This window comes from Phoca vitulina, unplaced genomic scaffold, assembly GCF_004348235.1.
Source record: "Phoca vitulina isolate PV1807 unplaced genomic scaffold, GSC_HSeal_1.0 scaffold3, whole genome shotgun sequence".
Taxonomy (NCBI): Eukaryota; Metazoa; Chordata; class Mammalia; order Carnivora; family Phocidae; genus Phoca; species Phoca vitulina.
This window is the reverse complement of record NW_022589706.1, coordinates 35,513,046-35,534,123: the sequence shown is the minus strand read 5'-3', so window position 1 is coordinate 35,534,123 and position 21,078 is coordinate 35,513,046. Positions and strand designations below refer to the sequence as shown.

At 38.4% G+C, this 21,078-nt stretch overlaps 1 protein-coding gene and 1 non-coding gene across 4 annotated transcripts in view; one reads left to right on the top strand and one right to left on the bottom strand.

Moving 5' to 3' along the window:
- FRYL (FRY like transcription coactivator) overlaps nt 1-21,078 on the top strand; it is a 254,467-nt gene that overhangs the window by 16,817 nt on the left and 216,572 nt on the right. For all 3 annotated transcript variants that reach the window (XM_032400333.1, XM_032400332.1, XM_032400322.1), the window contains exon 2: nt 19,974-20,149. The gene's annotated coding sequence lies outside the window, so the exon portion shown is untranslated. The remainder of the gene's footprint in view (nt 1-19,973; nt 20,150-21,078) is intronic.
- On the bottom strand, nt 8,074-8,209 carry LOC116630385. The gene has a single exon (XR_004298965.1). It is a non-coding gene; the product is annotated as a U4 spliceosomal RNA (small nuclear RNA).

Here is a 21,078-nt window from a genome sequence, read left to right as displayed (position 1 = left end):
CCGATGCGGGGCTCGATCCCAGGACCCTGGGATCATGACCTGAGCCAAAGGCAGACGCTTAACGACTGAGCCACCCAGGCGCCCCCAGACAGTTAAATCTAGAATTAGGATATGAACCAGATATTCCACTCCTACGTATGTACCCATAAGAGTTGAAAACAGGTATTCAAACAGTTGTACATGAATATTTATAGTAGCTCTGTACTTAGATAGCAGTTCACATTCACTAAAAGGTAGAAACAACCCAAATGTACATCAACTAATGCATGGATAACCAAAACGTGGCATGTCCATACAATGGAATATTATTCAGCTCTAACAATGAAGTACTGATAAATGCTACAGAGTGCATGAACCTCAAAAACATTATGCTAAGTGAAAGATGCTGGAAATAGAAGATCATATATTATGATTTCACTGATATGAAATATCCCAGACAGTTAAATCTGCACAGATGTAAAACAGATTAGTGGTTGCCAGGGCCATGGGGAATGGGTAGATGGATATGGGTTGATGGATATGGGTTTCTTCTTGGGATGGCAAAATGTGTCGGAACTAGATGTGTTAGTTGCAAAACCTTGTGAATGTCCTATGTGGTATTGAGTTGTTCATTTTAAAATGGTTACTTATACTATCTTGATTTCACACTAGAGTGTCAGTATGTAGAAATTAACTGGATAGTATTGAGAATCCAGAAATAAACTCCATGATCAATAGATTTTTTTTTTTTTTTTTAACCAATGTGCCAAGAAAATTCAATAGGGAAAGAATAGTCTTTTCAGCACATTGTGCTGAGCCACCCGGAAATTTGAGATTTACATGCAAAAGAAGGAATTTGAACTGCTTCCTTCTCCCATCATACACACACATTAACTAAAAATGGATCATAGACCTAAATGTACAGCAGAAATGATAAAATTCTTAGAAGAAAATATGAATAAATCTTAATGACCTTAGCTAGGCAAAGCCTTCTTAGGGCACTGAAAGCACAAGCAACAGAGAATAAAATAGATAAATTGGACTTTATCAAAATTAAAAACTTCTGTGCCTCAAAGGATACCATTAAGAAAGTGAAAAAGACAACGCACCAAATGGAGAAAAATATTTGCAATTTCTATCAAATAAGGGACTTGTATCTAAGGTCTATAAAGAACTCTAACAACTCAGTAATAAAAAGACAACCTAACTAAAAATGAATAAACTGGTATATTTTATGGTATGTGAATTATATCTCAATAAAACCGGTTAAAAAGTGAGTCAAGTGGAATATGTTTAGAGATTTCTAGTCTAAAGGGATTCGAAATTAAAATCCTATTCTTTTTCCACTGCTTCTCCTTTTTGCTTTTGCCTTCTTGCACTCTAGCTTCCAACTTCTGTCAGCTGTGCCTTTTAAACTGACAAGTTCAAGAACATTTACATTCTGTTCTGTAACCTTAATGAAGTCTTTGGTGCTTTGTTTTTATGTTGGTCTGATGTCTTTTAATTATTGTGCAAATATTCATTGCAGAGCAGAGAAGTTATGGTGACCTTTCCTTCTCTATATGCCACTGTCATGACTCCATGCCCATGGAAGGTTGCTCTTCCTAGCATCAAAGACAAATAGATTCTCTTCCTGTAATCCATCAGCTGCTCAAAATCATGTCACATTTTCCCACCCTTGAACCATGGCTTCTTTTTTTTTTTAATTATTTTAAATTTTTCTTAAGTAATCTCTATGCCCAATGCAGGGCTCAAACTCATGACCCTGAGATCAGGAGTTGTATGCTCTACCAACTGAGCCACCCAGGTGCCCCAGAACCATGACTTTCTTGAATAGTGTTTTTGTTGTTGTTTTTCCTGATGTATCACTTTGGTTCTTTTGGCAGCATTTTGCAGAATATCTAACCACAGGGGACTTAGCTGATTATCTTGACCTTTCTTTTATTGTGGGTGGTTACTGTTGCTCCCAGCATCTTTTTCTCACTTATTAAAAGGTGGGAAGAAGGGGATAGGATGGGCACTGATTCATCGAGCTCTTCCCCCCCTTTAAAAGAAAAACCCCTAGTTCTGAAAAGTTTAAAAACTTACAAAATTGTGAGAATGTGAACTCTTGTCTAACTTTTACCTCGATTCATCAGTTACAAACATTTTGCTGTATTTGCTTTTTCCTTTATCTTTGTATATCTATAGTTGTTTTTTGGGGGAGTCTTTTAAGAGAAAACTGCAGAGATCATGACTCTTTATTCTTAAATGCTTTACTCCGTGTCACCTATGAAAAGGACTTTCTTGTGTGATCATGGAACAAGGATTAAATTCAGGAAATTTAACATTTGCGTTCACTGGGAAGCAGATGCTGAGGCCAGGAGTAAGATTCCTAAAAGAAGGAAGCAGGAGTGGGCAAGTGGAGCTGTCAGATTGTGATGAAGGAAGAAGCAGATCTGGAGTCAGGATTGTCCATTAGAAGAGTTCTGTGTTGGCTTGAAATTTCTTGGCCTGTACCTTGCCTTTCTCAGTCATGAGCTTGAGCTGTTCAGAGATTATCATGACCTCCTCTTGAGAGCTGAAGCCAACTCTGATGAAGCTAATAGCTTAATCATACTCTTCACACCTGGTGGTGAGTCTTTGGATGTGGGTGGTACATTTCCATGTCTACCATGATACAGTACTATTATCTAATATACAGTCTGCGTTCAAATTCACCAATTGCCCAGTAACACCCTTTATAGCAAATTTCCTCCCCATCAGATCTCTTTTCATCTTGGAAAAATCTTTCAAGAAGCTCCCCAGGTGATTTTCCTGTATGTCTCATTGGCCTGAAATGAATCACTTCTCCACAGTGGGACAGGAGAGATTCCTCAGGCCAATTGCTGGCAAGGGAGAATGGGATTTCCAGGCTTAGTTTAGACCTGTAATGACTTCATCCCATGGGTCTGGGGGAGAGGCTACCTTTTCTAATCATGTGTTTCTCACCTGATAACTCAAAAAAGAGAAAGAAAAAATTTAGGTTTCTTTAGCAAGGAGGAAGGGAGGAAAACTGGGTAGACAATTAGCAGCACTCTGTGGGAATTTTCTGTTGCATAATTTTTTTTTTCTATTGAGAAGAGAAACACATGCATTCCTGTCATTAAACCAGCTTCTTAGTTATTCTGTCTTTTGAATGGATTCCACTGCTTTCTTCCTTTCATGGAGTTCACTAATTTTCTGTTTTAATAGGATGAATTATTGTCTAGTCCTGCACAGCTGCCATCCTGGGACGCCTTTTCCATTTCACTCTTGGATCATTTCCATTGTTTCTTGTGTTCTCACATCTACTTTATTGGTTTTCATCCTTGTTGCTAGAGAATACCCTCAAGTGATGTCCTTACATGTCTGAAAGTGTCTTTATTCAGCTTTCTTGATGGATCATTTGATTTAAAAATCTAGGTCAAAAGTATTTCGCATTAGAAATTTCTGAGGCAGTGCTCTGTCTTCTGCAGCTCAGAGTTTCTGAATTCAGTCAGATTCTTCATTTTAGTCCATTTTCCTCAAATCCTTTAGAATCTTTTCTTGGTGGTTGTGTAATTTCACAAGATTTGCCTAAATGTTTTTTCATGGACTAGAAGGTAGGTCACTTCCTCTCATTTGTCACCTCGCTCCCTGTCTTATTTTGTAAGTGTCCTTTATTACTAATCTTTCCTTCTGGGCAATTTCACCACTGATGTGGATGGTTCACCCGATACCTTTGACAGACACTGTACTTCCTAGTCTCTTTCCTTGCTAATGGAAACCCAGTTTTGTTTGGGTATTTAGTGCTCATGTGTTTCATGGTCTTCCCCCCCTCCCCGCCCCACCACCCCCATTCCAAAGGGGGCAGTTTGTGAATGTGGCTCAGCCTAAAGCCAGCTGTGTTAGTTCCATTCTCCTTGCTCATGATTGGTTTCGAGATAGTGGCACGTGAGGGAAGTCTGTGGGGAGTCTGGCTTCAACATATGAAGGTATAGCCCTTCTTTTGGATGATGTTATATGGGCTCATGATACTCGGAGCTGCTACTGCCATCTTGGGTTGAAGAGAGTGAGTTGGGAATGACTCTCACCTCAAAATTGTCTAAAACTGAACTGATCTCCAGTCCTTCCCCCACCCCATTTTCCCCCTCCATCTTTGCAGTTGCTAAGGCCAAAAATGTTGCCGTTATCCCTAACTTTACCCTTTCACATCCCACATTTTATTTATTGGAAGATCCTACCAGCTCCTCCTTCAAATTATATTTACAATTTTACTGCTTTTTCCTATTTACGCACTGCCATCCTGGTCCGTGCTACTACCGTTTCTTGCCTGGGTTACTGCAACAGAGCAGTGCCTACCCAGGGAATTTCACTGGGGCTCAGCCAGACCTGTGGCCTATGGCAATCCATATTTGACATCACATTCACTTAGGGTACAGGAGAGGAGGGACTGGAAAAACAGCTTACCAGCAGAGAAGGACAAATGTTCTTTTGGGGGGTGTCCTTGTAGCAGTGCAGAGAGAGAACAGCCCCAGGCACCTGGCTGGCTCAGTTGGTAGAGCATGTGACTCTTGATCCCGGGGCTGTGAGTTTAATTTCTACGTGGGGCCTGGAACTTATTTTAAAATAAAAAGTATATATATAAAAAGAAAAAAAAAGGAACAGCCAGAGCTATTCTCTGTGCTTCTGCTTCCAGGTGAAGCTTAGGTGTGACTAATGAGGCCCACATGAATGGGTATGTAGCTAACGTGACTGAGGAGCACCATGTTCCACAAAAGCCATTATCTTATATGGTATGCACCCATGAGCATAGCTTCTAGGATTCCTACAAGGTACGCGCCCGATTGCGGGAGTCCCCACACTAAGAGCAGCCCAGAGTTACAGCCACTCTCCAGGTATTTATAGTCCCGCTCAGTCCCAAGCAATGTACCAATGGGTCATTTTTACCATAAGCCATGTTGCCTAGTAACACAGCTGACATTCTGTGGTTTCTGACATTCATGGTTTCCTGGGGAACAGAGCTAGAAAGTTAACTGAATCCAAGAGCAATTTCTCCTGCTGAAAGACAAGGGTTTTTCTAACACTTCAGTCACAAAGAGCCTGCCACCGAAAGGTCCCCCACTGCTGGGCCTCTCCCCGTCCGCTCCTTCTCGGCACAGTGGCCAGAGCGCTCCTTTAAAACGTAGGACGATCACGTCCCTCTTCTGCAGACTCTGGTGACTCCCCGGCTCACTTAAAGCACATTTGTCTATAGGCCGTCCTTGAGTTAGTCCCTTATTACCTTTCTGATCCTTTTTTCCCTTACTACTCTTGCCCTTGCTCATCGGCTGTCGTCACCTTTGTTCTCGCTCTGATGTGCCAGGCAGGTTTCTGCCTTAGGGCTTTTGTGTGGCTCTTTCCTGTGGCTGGAACACGCTCATTCCTGCTATCCACCTGGCTGACTCTTCCGTTTTTTGTTCACATGTCACCTTTCCAACACGCTGTATTCCATTTAAAAATTGCAACTCCTACCACGCCGAGCGCTTGACAGTCCATGATTCTTTTTTTCTTTTTTATAGCTTCTTTCACCTTTTCATACTCCATAATGATACGTATTGTTTCTCGTCTCCCACTGTTAGCATGTAAGCTACAGGAGGGCAGCGTTCTTCGTTGACCTGTTCTTCATTGACCTATCTCAGCTGCCTAGGACAGTGCCGAACACAGGGTTGATCCTTAGTAATTTTATTTTTCATATATATTTAACGGTTTTATTTGTCAGAGAGCACGAGCACACAAGCAGGGGGAGCAGCAGAGGGAGAGGGAGAAGCAGGTTCCCCACTGAGCAGGGAGCCCGATGTGGGACTCGATCCCAGGACCCTGGGATCATGACCTGAGCTGAAGGCAGACGCTTAACTGACTGAGCCACCCAGGCACCTCTGTGCATACAGATTTTTTTTTTTTTAAAGATTTTATTTATTTGACAGAGACACACAGCGAGAGAGGGAACACAAGCAGGGGGAGTGGGAGAGGGAGAAGCAGGCTTCCCGTGGAGCAGGGAGCCCGATGCGGGGCTCGATCCCGGGACTCTGGGATCATGACCTGAGCAGAAGGCAGATGCTTGTCGACTCAGCCACCCAGGTGCCCCCTTGCATACAGAATTTTTAACGTGCTTTTGGATTATTTGGTAAATTTCCCCTTTGGGTTAGAGGTTATGAACATTTTAGTAGACTTGACACATATAGCCCAATTATTTTCCGGGATCTTGTCAGCCATACGGAAATGTATCTTTAAAAAAAAAAAAAAAAAGCTTGGGGTGATTTAATTGAACTCTTACGATGTTCCCTAGTACTTTTCTAGATACTTGGGTGACAGTAATTTATTTTCTTTATATGTCTGTGGAAAGGAGCTACATACCCAGGATGGAAGTCAAAGAAGATTTCGTAAATAATGGTAGTAGAACCCTCAGTATTAAATAGTGGGTGAATATCTTGATTTAACTTAAACCTAAGAACTTGCCATTCTCAATCTTATCTGGATCATGGCCCCCTTTGAGAATCTAATAACTCTGGACCTCTCACTAGAAAATGCTTATAAACACATACTTTATATTTTTCGTGCAACTTATTGTACTGTAAATTGATTTATCACAGGCCACAGAAAACCCATCTTTGCAAAGATTTTGATCTTGTTTTTGTGTTAAATTATTTGCTACATCCAGGAAAAAAAAATCAAATTTTTGATAAACTTTATTTTCAGAAGTTAATTTTAATGGAAAGACCAGTTTATGATAAGTTGAAATTCTGGCATTGTCTTTGATATAGCTATACATATGTTATTTTAAAAAATTTCCAAACAATTTTACTTTTTTGTTTTAATGGCAACCAAAGCTGAAAACCTGTTTTGTAAGATGTGTGGGGACATTTGGAATCAGAGCCAGATCAGATAAGACAAGAGGTTTTTTTTTCCCCCCATTAAAAATTTAAAAAAAAAATCTTTATTTTTTTATAGACATTATTCTCTATAAAGACTTTAAGAGCAGTTTTAGATTCACAGCAAAATTGAAAGTACGTGTTCCCACTGCTCCTACTCATATGTCCTCTCCCTCATTATCAACATCCCCCATGAGAGTGGTACATGTGTTATAATTGATGAGCCCACATTGTCCCATCATAATTACCACAGTCCCCAGTTTACAGTAGGGTTCACTTTTGGTGTTGTGTATTCTATGGGTTTGGATAAATGTTTAATGATATGTATCCATCCTTGTGTCATGCAGAATATTTTCATTGCCCTATAATCCTTTGTGCTCTGCCTGTTCGTTCCTCTTCCTTAAACCCCTGGCAACCAGTGATCTTTTTATTGCCTCCATAGTTTTGCCTTTTCCAGAATGTCATGCAGTTGAAATCATACGGTGTGTAGCTTTTTCAGATTGGCTTCTCTCACTTAGCATTATATATTTAAGGCTCCTATTTCCTGGCTTGATAGCTTATTTCTTTTTAGTGCTGAATGATATTCCATTGTCTGGATGGACCACAGTTTATCCATTCATCTACTCAAGAACATCTTGGTGGCTTCCAAGGTTTGGCAGTCGTGAATAAAGCTGCCTAACACGTATGTTTGCAGGTTTTTGTGTGGACATGTTTTCAAGTCCTGTAAACACTAAGGAGCACAATTGCTGGGTTATATGGTAAGAGTCTGTTTTTCTAAGAAACCTACAAACTGTCTTCCAAAGCAGTGGTTCCATTTTGCATTTCCACCTGCAATGAGTGAGAGTCCTTGTCACTTCACATCCCTTCCAGCATTTGTTGTCAACTGTTCCAGATTTTGGCCATTCTAATAGAAGTCTGGCACATCTCATTTTAATTTGCATTTCCCTGTTGACATACGATTTGGAGCATCTTTTCATATGCTTATTTGCAGTATGCATATTTTTGGTTAGGTGTTTGTTAAGGTTTTTGGCCCATTTATTTATTTGAGTGAGAAAGAGTGCATGCGTGTGTGCGCGTGCATGCAGAGGGGGTGGGGAGGGGAAGGGAGAGAGAATCTCCGTGTGGGGCTTGATCTCTTGACCCTGAGATCATGACCTGAGCCAAAACTAAGAGTCTGATGCTTAATGGACTGAGCCAACCTGGTGTCCCTTTGGCCCATATTTATATCAGATTGTTTTCCTATTCCGGTTAAAGATTTCTTTGTGTATTTTAGTTTCGATTAGCAATAATCGTGCCTCGGATAAACCTCATTGGCTATGATACTGCCACTGCACAAAGCTCTTTGTGAATTTTAGATAACAGTCCTTTTTAGGGGGGTGTGTGTGTGCGCGTGCATGCACACACGCGCATATGTGTGTGTTTTGTAAATTTTTTTTCCCCCAGGCTGTGGCTTGTCTTCTCATTCTCTTGACATTGTCTTTTGCACAGTAGGTTTTTCATTTTAATTAAGTTAGTTATCAATTATTTCTTTCATGGATTGTGTCTTTGGTATTTAAAAAGTCGTTGCCATACCCCGGGTCATCTAGGTTTTCTCTTTTGTTATTTCCTAGTTTTATAGTTTTGCATTTCACATTCAGGTCCTTGATCCATTTTGAATTAATTTTTGTGAAGGGTTAAAGGTCTGTATCTAGATTCTTTTCTTTTTCTTTTTTTTTTCATGTGGATGTCCAGTTGTTTCAGCCCATTTGTGGAAAAGACCATCTTTGCTCCGTTGTATTGCTTTTGTTCCTTTGTCAAAGATCAGTTTGGCTGTGTTTATGTGGGTCTGTTTCGAGATTCTCTATTCTGCTCCATTGATCTTCCCCAACATTATACTGTCTTGATTATCCTAGGTTTATGTTAAGTCCTGAAGTCGGATACTGTCAGTCTTCTGACTTTGTTCTTTTCCTTCAATATTATGTTGGCTATTCTGAGTCTTTTGCCTCTCTGTATAAACTTTACAGTCAGTTTGTTGATATCTACAAAATAACATACTGGGATTTTGATTGGGATTACATTGAATCTATAGATTAAATTGGGAAAAACTGACATCTTGACAATATTGAGTCTTCCTGTCCATGAACATGGAATATCTCTCCATTTATTTAGTTCTGTGATTTTGTTCACCAGAATTTTAAAGTTTTCCTCGTATAGATCGTATACACGTTATGTTAAAATTATACCTAATTATCTCATTTTTGGGTGATACTAATATAATTGGTATTATTTTTAATTTCAAATTGTTTGTCCACTGCTGGTATATAGGAACACAATTGGCTTTTATATATTGACCTTGTATCCTGCAACCTTGCTATAATTGCTTATTAGTTCAGGGTGTGTGCGTGTGTGTGTGTGTGTGTGTGTGTGTATTCTTTTGGGTTTTCTATTTGGTGATCAACATATTATTTGCAAACAAAGACAGTTTTATTTTTTCCTTTCTAATCTGTATATAATTTATTTTCTTATTGCATAGCTAGGACTTCCAGTACAATGTTGAAAAGGAGTGGTGAGAATGGACATCTTGCCTTGGTCCTGATCTTACTGGAGAAACTTACAGTTTTTTTACCATTAAGTATGATATTAGCTGTAGTTTTTTTGTAGATAATCTTTATCAAGTTGAAGCAGTTGCCCTCTATTCCAATTTAATGAGCATTTTTATCATGAATGGGTGTTGGATTTTGTCAGATGCTTTTCCTGCATCCATTGATATGGTCATGTGATTTTTCTTTTTTAGCCTGTTAATGTGATAGATTACATTAATTGATTTTCAAATGTCTTTTGATACTGCTGGCCTCATAGAATGAGTTAGTTAGGAAGTATTCCCTCTGCTTCTAATCTCTGAAAGTTATTGTAGAGAATTATTATAGTTCTTCCATAACTGTTTGGGAGAATTCACCAGTGAACACATCTGGGCCTAGTGTTTTCAGTTTCAGAATAATATTTCAATTAATTACTGATTGAATTTTGAAAAATAAGTATAGGGCCATTCAGATTATATTTTCAAAGAATTAGTCCATTTCATCTAGGTTATTAAATTTGTGGGCATATACTTGTTCATAGTATTTATTTTTTTAATGTTCATGGAATCTGTAGTGATGTCCCCTCTTTCATTTTTTTTTTTTTTAGTTTTATTTATTTATTTGACAGAGAGACTGAGAGAGCACAAGCAGGGGGAGTGACAGAGGGAGAGGGAGAAGCAGGTTGTCCACTGAACAAGGAGCCTGGTGTGGGCCCGTCCCCGCTTTCATTTTTGATATTAGTAATTTGTGTCCTCTCTCCTGTTTTTCTTAGCCAGCTTTTGGTTTCATTGATTTTTCGCTATTGATTTCATGTTTTCAGTTTCACTGATTTCTGCTTTAATTCTTATTTCTTTCCTTTTGATTACTTTAAATTTAATTTGCTCTTTTTCTAGTTTTCTAAAGTGGAAGCTTAGATTGCTGATTTTAGATCTTCTTTTCTAATATACATACTTACTACTATAAATTTCCATCTAAGCACTGCTTTTGATACATCCCACAAATTTTAAGAATTTTCATTTTCATTCAGTTCAAAATATTTTAAAATTTCTTTAGAGATTTCTTCTTTGACCATGTATTATTTAGAAGTATGTTCTTTAGGGATGCCTGGGTGGCTCAGTCAGTTAAACATCTGCCCTTGGCTCAGGTTACGATCCCAGGGTCCTGGGATCGAGTCCCACATCAGGCTCCCTGCTCAGCGGGGAGTCTGCTTCTCCCTCTGCCTGCCGCTCCCCCTGCTTGTGCTCTCTCTCTGTCTGACAAATAAATAAAATCTTGAAAAAAAAAAGTGTATTCTTTAATCTCCCAAGTATTTTGTGATTTTCCAGTTAGCCTTTCTTTTTTTTTTCAAGACTTATGAATTTGAGAGAGAGAGAGAGAGCGGGCATGAGCAGGGGGAGGGGTGGAGGGAGAAGCAGTGTCCCTGCTGAGCCTGGAGCCCTACATGGGGCTCCATCCCAGGACCCCAGGATCATGACCTGAGCTGAAGGCAGATGCTTAACCAACTGAGCCACCCAGGTGCCCCTCCAGTTATCTTTCTGTCATTGATTTCTGGTTGAATTCCACCATGAACTGAGAGTAGGCATTGCAGGGTTTCTGTTCTTTTAAGTTCGCTAAGTTGTATTTTGTGGGCCAGAATGTGGTCTGTTTTGGTGAATGTTCCATATGAGCTTGGAAAGAATGTGTATTCTGCTCTTGCTGAATGAAGTAGTCTAGGTATGTCAGTTATATCCAGCCAGTTGATGGTGTTGTAGAGTTCAGCTATGTCCTTATTGATTTTCTGCCTGCTGAATCTGTTCATTTCTGAAAGAGCAGTGTTGATGTCTTCAACTATAATAGATTCATTTATTTCTCCTTTCAGTTTTAACAGTTTTTGCCTCATGTATTTTGATGTTCTATTGTTAGGCATGTACACATTGAGGCTTGGTAGGTCTTGGAGAATTGACCCTTTTGTCATTATGTAATGGTCCTCTTTATCCTTAATAACTTTCCTTGCTTTTAAATCTGCTCTGTATGAAAGTAATATAGCTGTTCCATTTTTATTTTGATTAGTGTTAGCGGGTATATCTTTCACCATGAAGTTACCTTTTTTTTTTTTTTTAAAGTAAACTCCACACCCAAGTGTTGGGCTTGAACTCATGACCCTGAGATCTAGAATTGAGTGCTCTACTGACTGAGTCAGCCAGGAGCCCCTCCATGCAGTTACTTTTAATCCATACGTGTCTTTACATTTAAAGTGGGTTTCTTGTAGACAGTCCGCCTTGCTTTTTGATTTACTGTGACAGTTCTCTTTTAATTGGTGCATTTAGACAATTAATGTCCAAACTGATTATTGCTGTAGTTGAATTAATAACTATCATATTTGTTACTGTTTCCTAATTGTGGCCTTGTTTTTTGTTCTCTTTTTTGGATTCTAATCTTTTTCTGCCTTTTATTTTTTTTAACATTTATTTGGCAGATAGACACAGTGAGAGAGGGAACACAAGCAGGGGGAGTGGGAGAGGGAGAAGCAGGCCTCTCGCGGAGCAGGGAGCCCAATTCAGGGCTCGATTCCAGGACCCCGGGATCATGACCTGAGCCGAAGGCAGACGCTTAACGACTGAGCCACCCAGGCACCCAGCCTTTTATGGTTTTAATTTGAACATTTTATATGATTGTTTTTCTCCTTTCTTAGCTTATTGTACTTCAAAAAATTGTTTTTAGTCATTGCCCTAGAGTTTGCAATATACATTTACAAGGAATCCAAATCCACTTTCAAATAAGACTATACTATTTCATGGGTAGTGCAATTACCTTATAATAAAATAATCCTAATTCCTCTCACCCTTCCCTTTTTCATTCATTTCATTTATATAAGCATATATAATCGAATACATTGTTGCTAGTACTTTGAACAAACTGTTGTTAGCTCAATTAAGAATAAGAAAAAGTTTTAATTTTACCTTCCCTTACTCCTTCTTTGATGCTCCTCCTTTCTTTATGTACATTAAGAGGTCTATTGGCAACAAATTACCTTGGTTTTTGTTTGAGAAAGTCTTTATTTCTCCTTCATTTCTAAATGATGATTTTGCAGGGTACAGAATTCTAGATTTTTTTTTTTTCTGTCAGTATATTAAATATTTTACTTTACTCTCTTCTTGCTTGCATGGTTTCTGAGAAGTCAAATGTAATTCTTATATTTGCTTCCCCATAGGTAGGGTGTTTTCTTCCCCCTCTAGCTTCTTTCAGGACTTTTTATTTTTGGTTTTTCTGCATTTTGAGTGTGATATGCCTGGTCGAAGGTTTTTTTTTTTTGGTGTTTATCCTGCTTGGTGGTCTCTGAGTTTCCTAGATCTGTAGTTTGGTGTCTGACATTAATTTGGAAAAATTCTCCGTCATTATTGTTTCAAATATTTCTTCTGTTCTTCTAGTACTCTTATTACATATATGTGACCTATTTTGTAGTGTCCTACATTTCCAGGATATTCTATTTTTTTTCCAGTCTTTTTTCTTTTCAGTTTTCTTTTTTTAAAGATTCATTTATTTCAGAGAAAGAGAGCACGAGCGCGTGCGCAGGGGGAGGGGCAGAGGGAGAGGGAGAGAGAGTCCTAAACAGACTTCTTGGGTGCCTGGCTGGCTCAGTCGGTAGAGCATGCAACTCTTGATGTCAGGGTTGTAAGTTCGAGCTTCATGTTGGATGTAGAGATTACTTAAAAAAAATAATAATAAAATAAAAATCTTAATAGTTCAGGTTTTCTTACCCTGGCACTGATCTCCATGGAAGTTTCTATTCCATTAATTTATGATTCTCTGTATTTGTCTGTTTCTTCAGTTCTGGGAGTAGTGATTTGCCCTATGACCTCACTTTTTTTATGCATCTAGAGTTTTTGCATTTTCAGTTCATCTTTTTACTTTTTGTTAGGATGAAGTGGTAACTTCTAGAGGTATTATTTGCTGAGGTACAGTGCTGGGGGCGGTAAAGATTTGGGGGGATGTATTAAGAGCTGAGTTTGAAGTCTTATTTGGTGTCCAAATGGATGATTAAATTTTTGAGGTTCATGCTCAGGAGAGAGAATGGGGCTAGAGATACCATCTATATGCTGACAAATCCCAAGTTTGAATGTAAGATCTTGAGATTGGATAAGTAAGGTCACTTAGAGGTAAATGTCAGTGGACAAGAGGGCAGGGACTGACCTTGTGCTCTCCAATGTTCTGAGGTGGGAAAGAGGCAGAGGAATTGCAGCTCATAAGGAAGAAGAAGAAAACCAGCAGTGTGGCATTTTGCAATCCAGGTGAAGGTCTTTCAAAAAGGAGGGAGAGAAATGTTGCTGTAGAGTCAATTCAGATGAGGCCTGATATTAACCTTTAGATTTCATGAGGGGTGGAGGTCATTAGTGACATTGACAAGCAGTCCTATGGAGTGGAAGGTAAAAAGCCGTGGAGTGGATAGAAGAAAAAATAGGACAAAGAAGGGAAGTGAAATACTGCATAGAGGCAACTATGTGGGTGACTTTTATTATAAAAGGGAGCAAAGAGATGCTGTAGTCACTGACAGGGGTTTTGTGGTCAAGGGAGGTAAATGATCTGGTCACCAATTCCAGTATGTGTGTATATGGGGCTTTCCCATACCACCAAGCAATTCTTAGACCCCTGCTGAGTGTCCTACAATTCATCTCAATTCTGACACTACCTGGAGATATCATCAGATCGTACAATTTAAGGGCTGAGTCCTATAAGACCCATCTCCACTCCCCTCTACCCCCAACCCCCAAAGTCACACTTCAGACACCAGTCCAGCATGTCAACCTGTGCTCCTGGACCTATTGGCTATAGATTAGAGGTTCCAGCAAATTCCTCCTCAGGTTCAATTCATTTGCTGGAGTGGCTCACAGAACTTGAAGAAACATTTTACTTACTAGGTTACTAATTTATTATAAAACTGGGCGACAGCCAGATGGAAGAGATGCATAGGGCAAGGTATGGGGAAAGGGTGAGGAGCTTTCATGCCCTTGAGTGTGCCACTTTCCCCACATCTGCGCATATGCAACACGGAAGCTCTCCAGCCTCCGTCCTTTTGTGTTTTTATGGAGGTTTCATTACACCGGCATGATGATTGTGTCTTTGGCCATTGGCGATTGATTCAACCTCCAGCCTCCCCGCTGACACCACGTGAGGGGCTGGGGTGACACTGAAAGTTCCAACCCTCTAATCACAGGTTGGTTCACCTGGCAACTAGTTCTGATCCTTGGGTGTGGCCCAAAAAGTCACCTCATTAACAACAAAAGACACCTTTAAGGCTGTCATCACTTAGGAAATTGTAAGGGTTTTGGGAGTTCTGTGCCAGAAATGGGACAAAGACCAAATGTATATTTCTTATTATAAATCACAATGTCATCGGAGGGCTCTTTTTGTCCTTCCCTTAAGGTGGGGATCATTACAGAATGTTTGTATGCTGATGGGCATGGTCCTTTGGGAAGGGAGAAAAAAGATGTGGATTTTTGTCAGCTTGAAACCAGTATTCTGTTTTAAAAATGGCTTGGAGATTGTTGGTGTTAGGTTGAGTTTTCTCTACCCCACCCTCTTTAGGGAAACTTTATAATTTTATTTTTCTCTTTTGGCTTGCTTAATCTTATTGTGTATCTTGACAGATTTTTATCTTTCACATTTCTGGTAAATAGTGATTATTAGGAAGTTGAACCAATTGTGTATAAAAAAATGTAAAAGACATTTAGCGGGGAATGTGTTTCCTAAGACCCATTGTTTACCACAAAAAGGAAACCACTGACTTCGTATTACATCAATGAAGATAAAATTATTTTGTGAACACAGTACTTCTTTTATGAGTAACATTTTTCATACTGTGCGCAAAAGAAATTATTTTATGAAAACAATAAGTTAATGGGAATTGTAGGCTTTGTTACAAGTAAGAATTTATTTAGAGAGCCCTTAAACAATCAGATTTTGCTTCATAACATTTTAAATTCTTCTAATTGTGGAGTTATTTGCTATAATTTAAATTATGAAAAAATATAGTTTAAGCAGCTTAAATGTTAGGTATTTAATTCTTAATTTCTTGAAATAAAAGTTTTAGCTAATTTGAGGGAGAAAATATAGCAATACAGGATGGTAGGAATATTTACTTTCATTCTGAAGCAGAAGAAGGAAATCAAATTACTGTAACTATAGCTAATATTATAGTGAGACTATATTTAAGGTATAAGTAGACCATACATCATAACCTTGTATCTCCCCTTCTATTGTAAACTCATGCTTCGTAGAAGAGTCCTCAGGTAAAGTTTGATAGAAACAACCAAATTTATAGAACATAGGGATGTTATACTAAATTTGGGGTCATTGAGGACAAGCCTCCTTGGACTTCTCAGTTGGAATTTTATCCTCTACCCCGGCCCTCCCCCGCCTCCCACCTCCCATCCCTGCTGGGCAGAAATATCTCTAAATGTATCTTTAGCAGCAATAAGGTCTCCCAAATTCTGAGTATCTAAGAAATGTACCTGTGGAAAAGCATCTCAGAAAAGCCAGAGATTGTAAGATGTTTAGATTTTAAACTATGTTGTATAATAGACACAACTTTGTTATATAACTATGGCCCTTGCGCTAGTGTGGTGATTTCCAACTTTATTTGGTCTACATATAATTTGCACATAAGGAGATAAATGTATATATGGATATATGTCAGATAGTGATAACTTCTATGATAAAAACAAAGTGGAAATAGGAAAGTAACATAGGAGGCCTATCTAATACTGCGTGGTCTCCTGAGCCTTCTTTTTCTTTTACCAATTGGGAATAATAATAACCCTACCTCCTCAGGGTCGTGTGGACTTAATTGTCTGCGAAATGCACCTAGCAGAATGCCTGGTATCATACCAGATTATCCACTATGTGTTTTCCTTTTCCCTTTCTTTTTGTAGTTTGAGTCCTCTAAATCTCCAGGGTACAGAGAATGTGTAAACCATGAGTTTAAACTAGAATGTGTTTAAACCATGTCCTTTGTGTGGTTTTGAAGTTCTTGTTGAAAAGGTAAATGATAAGATGAATGAACCTTGAGGATATCATGCTTAGTGAAATAAGCCAGTCACAAAGGACAAATCCTGTGTGATCCCGCTCCAGTGAGGTCCCCAGAGTAGACTCCTAGACAGAGAAAGTAGAATGCTTGTAACCAGGGGCTGGGGAGAGGGAATGGGGAGTTAGTGTTTAATGGTCACAGAGTTTAAATTTTGCAAGATGGAAAGAGTTCTGGAGATGGATGAATGGTGGTGATGTTTGTGTAACAGTGTGGATGTACGTTAATGTTACTGAACTGCACACTTAAAAATGGTTAAGATGGTACATTATATGTTAGGTGTATTTCACACGATTTTTTAAAAAAACATAAATGATGAAACTACTGTTTTTGTATGCCTTGCCTTTCGTATTTTTGGTAGATATTACTGAATCAAGTTGTCTCCCCCACTTTTTATTGAGATATAATTGACATACAACACTAAGTTTAAGGCATGCAGCATAATGACTTAACATATACTGTGAAATGATTATGAATCAAGTTGCTCTTGACTAAATAATGAAGTAGTGGGTTACTGTTCTTACACCATGAATCTGTATGAGATTCCCATCCATTGAAAACTATTGATTATCAGAAATTTTCATCATCTTAACTTTCAGAGGTATCAAACCTTGAACTATTGTTTTTAGGGCAAAGAGTGTAGTGTGGCTGGAAAATACAATTTTTTCAAATTTTCAATTTGAAAAATATTTATAGAGCACTTACTCTGTTGAGTGAATAACAGTAACCACATTTGTTGAGTGATATATGCTGGCTCTTAGTTTATACTTAATAATACTTATTATAGTTGTAGCACTTTATGATCTTTATAAAATAGTCCTTGAAGGTGTGACGGTTGAGAAATCCAATGCTCGAGTTGGATAAGTGATTTTCTACTTTAGAAATGATTTTAGAGGAATTTCAGTGCATCGAAACAAAGAGTGGACATTCTAGATGGAAAAAGAATGTGGGTGTAGGAATGGGATATGTTTGCATGGAGCAGAGTTCAGCCTGACTGTAGTCTAGAGAATATTAGGGGGATGTGCTAGCAGTTGACTTTCTGCCATTAGGATCTTGACTGTGAGGCTAATAAATTTCTGGACTTTATTCTGTAGGAATTAGGAGTACCACTGTATATTACCAAGCCAGAGAATTTTGTGATCACAGTTGTGCATTTGGCAGCAATCGCTGAGGTGCATTGGAGTAGTAAGAGGGGAGGTCAGATGCAAGTTAGAATGGGCACTTAGAATTCTTTTGAAGTCATTAGGAAGAGTATTTTAGTATTTAGTATTGGAGTCAGAGTGCAAGTGATTGGAAATCGAGGATAAGTTGATAGGTGAGAAAGAAGAGGCACAAATGTGTGCTAGGAGGAAATCAAGAGGAGTCTATGGTGCATGAATGTAAGTGAGAAAATTTTTTTTTTGCTTAATGGTCATCTGAATATATAGATCAGATGTAAGTGTAACTCTGAAAAGGGAGGATTTGGAGAACCTAAGAGCATAGGAAGAGGGATTTCAGCACCCTTGAATTGAATTTGAAGAGTTTACATTGGGCATCCTCTTTTAGTTTAAGAGACAAGTTATCTGTAGAGTTCAAGACTGTGGTGGGCCTGGGAGCTTAAAGAGTAGAAAAGTTTCAGCGTCTCTAAGACAGAACTCAGTAGGGTCAACCATCACTCTTTAGAGCATGAGATAGATTGGTAGGAATAGTGGTGTACTTTGTCAGTTTTTTATACAAACTACTTGTATAGAGTAGACTTTCTCTCTTATACAATATTGGTTGTATAATCAACCGGTAGTTGGGTTGGTTACACAGAAAATTTGTTTAAAGTGAGGAATCATTAGAAAGATACATACCTTAAATATTTCATAATTGAAAAGTATAAAATGCTTATACATCATCAATCATTTGTATAACTCAGGCCTTCTCTTTAGGATATTTTTTAAGGAACTTAATCATACAGCTTAATTTTCAGAGACCCAGCATTTTCTTTGCACTCATATTTTTGATGTAATATTTAAGTTACATAATTATTGCAAATACAATTGGCATAAACAGATTTTGGGGCAGATATAGTTTACTCTTGGTAAGCATGCAGCTCAATTGTTAGGGAAAAAATAAGACAGTGTAACACAGAGGATTCCCTGCCTCCCCCAAGAGGAAATTGAAACTTGAAAGTTCTGGTTCATTTATGGTTTAAGATTAGCAAGAGTCATGTTTTATCTTGAATCCAGTGCCTTTCCCATTATATAGTGTTGGAAGGTAATAAGGAATAATATGGGAAATACTGGTTAGTGGTGAAGAAGCTACAGACTACATATATATTTTTTTAATATAGAAGCTTCATTAAGATATAATTCACATACCATGCAAATCACCGAAGTGTACAATATTCACAAAATTGTGCAGCCATCACCACAGTTGATTTTAGAACATCTTCAGCATCCCCAAAAGAAACACTGTACCGATTAGCAGTCATTCCTCCTCTCCCCCCACCCCGCCCTAGTCAACCACTAGTCTATTTTCTCTGTATGTAGATTTGTCTATTCTAGGCACTTCATATAAATAGTATCATGTAATATGCGGCCTTTGTGGCCTTTTGTGATTAGTTTCTTTTACTTAGCATAATGTTTTTAAGATTCATCTATTTTGTAGCATGTATCAGTACTTCATTTTTGTTTGAGGCAGAAATATTCCATTGGATGGGATATACCACATTTTATTCATTCATCAGTTGATGACATTTGTATTGTTTCTGCCTTTTGGTTATTACAAATAACCCTACTATGAACATTTATATACATATTTTTGCATGTATATATCTTATTATTTCTCTTGGTATATAACCAGGAGTGGATTGCTGGGTCATGTGTAACCGGTTGTTTCCTGTATTTCACTTTTACAAATAATCCCACAACAGTCCTGCTGTACGCTTGATTTTGTGAGTGTACAAGTATATCTGTAGGAGAATGTCCCAGAAATAGGATTGTTGGGTCAAAGGATAAAGTCATTCTTAATTTTGTAGATATTGACATTATCACCAGCAACAGAACGTGCTTATTTCTTAGGGTACTTTGGGGTGTACCTTTTGAAATAAAGGCAGTTCTAGGGTTATTACCCCAAGTCCCATAAGGTGTATGTCCTCAAGTACTAGGGAAGCACTCTTATGATGATTGCTCTTGTGTCATTAAGGAACAGTTAATTATGTTTAGATGGTAAGGAAATTTATAATACATTTGAGAAAGATGTTGTGGGTGGCAAAAAAAATCTTTAGATCCTTCAAAAGACTAATTCTCATTTTGTTTTCTCTCTCCAGATAGTCTTTCCCTTTGTAGTTGAGATTTTTATACAAGAAAGTTCTTCTTGTCTAGATTCTCAATGATAAAAACTAATTTCAATAATGATATTCTATGAAAACTGCTAAAATGTTACAACTTCTGTTTTAAACATGGGTATTACTAATAACCAACCATATTTCTTTCTTTTCTCTCATTTTTTGTCTTCCAGCCTTTAACATCCCATATTCTGCTTTGTACATGGTGAATCACTACTGCTTTGCACCAGCGAGCCCACTCGTGTGCCTATAAAGTACAAGCTCCACACTGAAAAAGCTTCTAGATGGATCCTTTCCCAAATTGGTGTCTTTTCTACAAACTCTGTGCCTCAACAACCTGTTCTAAGTGGTAAGGATATGTACGTTTTATTTTTTCTATTTATTTATTTATTTTATTTATGTATTTATTTTTTTAAAGATTTTATTTATTTATTTGACAGAGAGAGACATAACGAGAGAGGGAACACAAGCAGGGGGAGTGGGAGAGGGAGAAGCAGGCTTCCTGCAGAGCAGGGAGCCCGATGCGGGGCTTGATCCCAGGACCCTGGGATCATGACCTGAGCCGAAGGCAGACGCTTAACGACTGAGCCACCCAGGCGCCCCCTTTTCTATTTATTTTTTTAAAAAAAGATTTTATTTATTTGAGAGAGAGACAGAGCACGAGGGGGAGGAGGGGCAGAGGGAGAGGGACAAGGGGACTCCCCGCTGAGCACTGAGCCTGACTCGGGACTCCATCCCCGGGCCCTGAGATCATGACCTGAGCTGAAACCAAGAGCCAGACACTAAACGGACTGAGCCACCCGGGCACTCCAAGGATATGTACTTTTTAACAGAATAATAGAAATTTGTGAAAACAATTTTTTTTGGGGGGGGGGATTGCCTTCCCCTTTATTGTGCCTTCTCTTCTCACAGATGAGTAATACCTGCATTTTTTTTTTTTTTTGCTAATTTTTAAAAATCACATCTAAAAATAGCAACATCAGATTTTTGGAGGCTTCAAAACATTCTTTCCATGTGAGATTCTAGGTCCAGTATAATATCTGATATTTATAAGGAATATAAAAATATATAAACAACTGTGTGTATACATTATGTACTCTATATGTACTCCATTAATCCCTTATCGGAAGGTTGGGTAGTTCATCCCGTTACTGTCTTTTCCTATCTATTTAGGTACGTTGAGTCCACTGGGTCAAGAACGTTGTCTTAATTCCTATTGATGTACATTATGTAGTTACATATTTATGGAGATGATAAGAGAGGTGTGTGATGCCAACT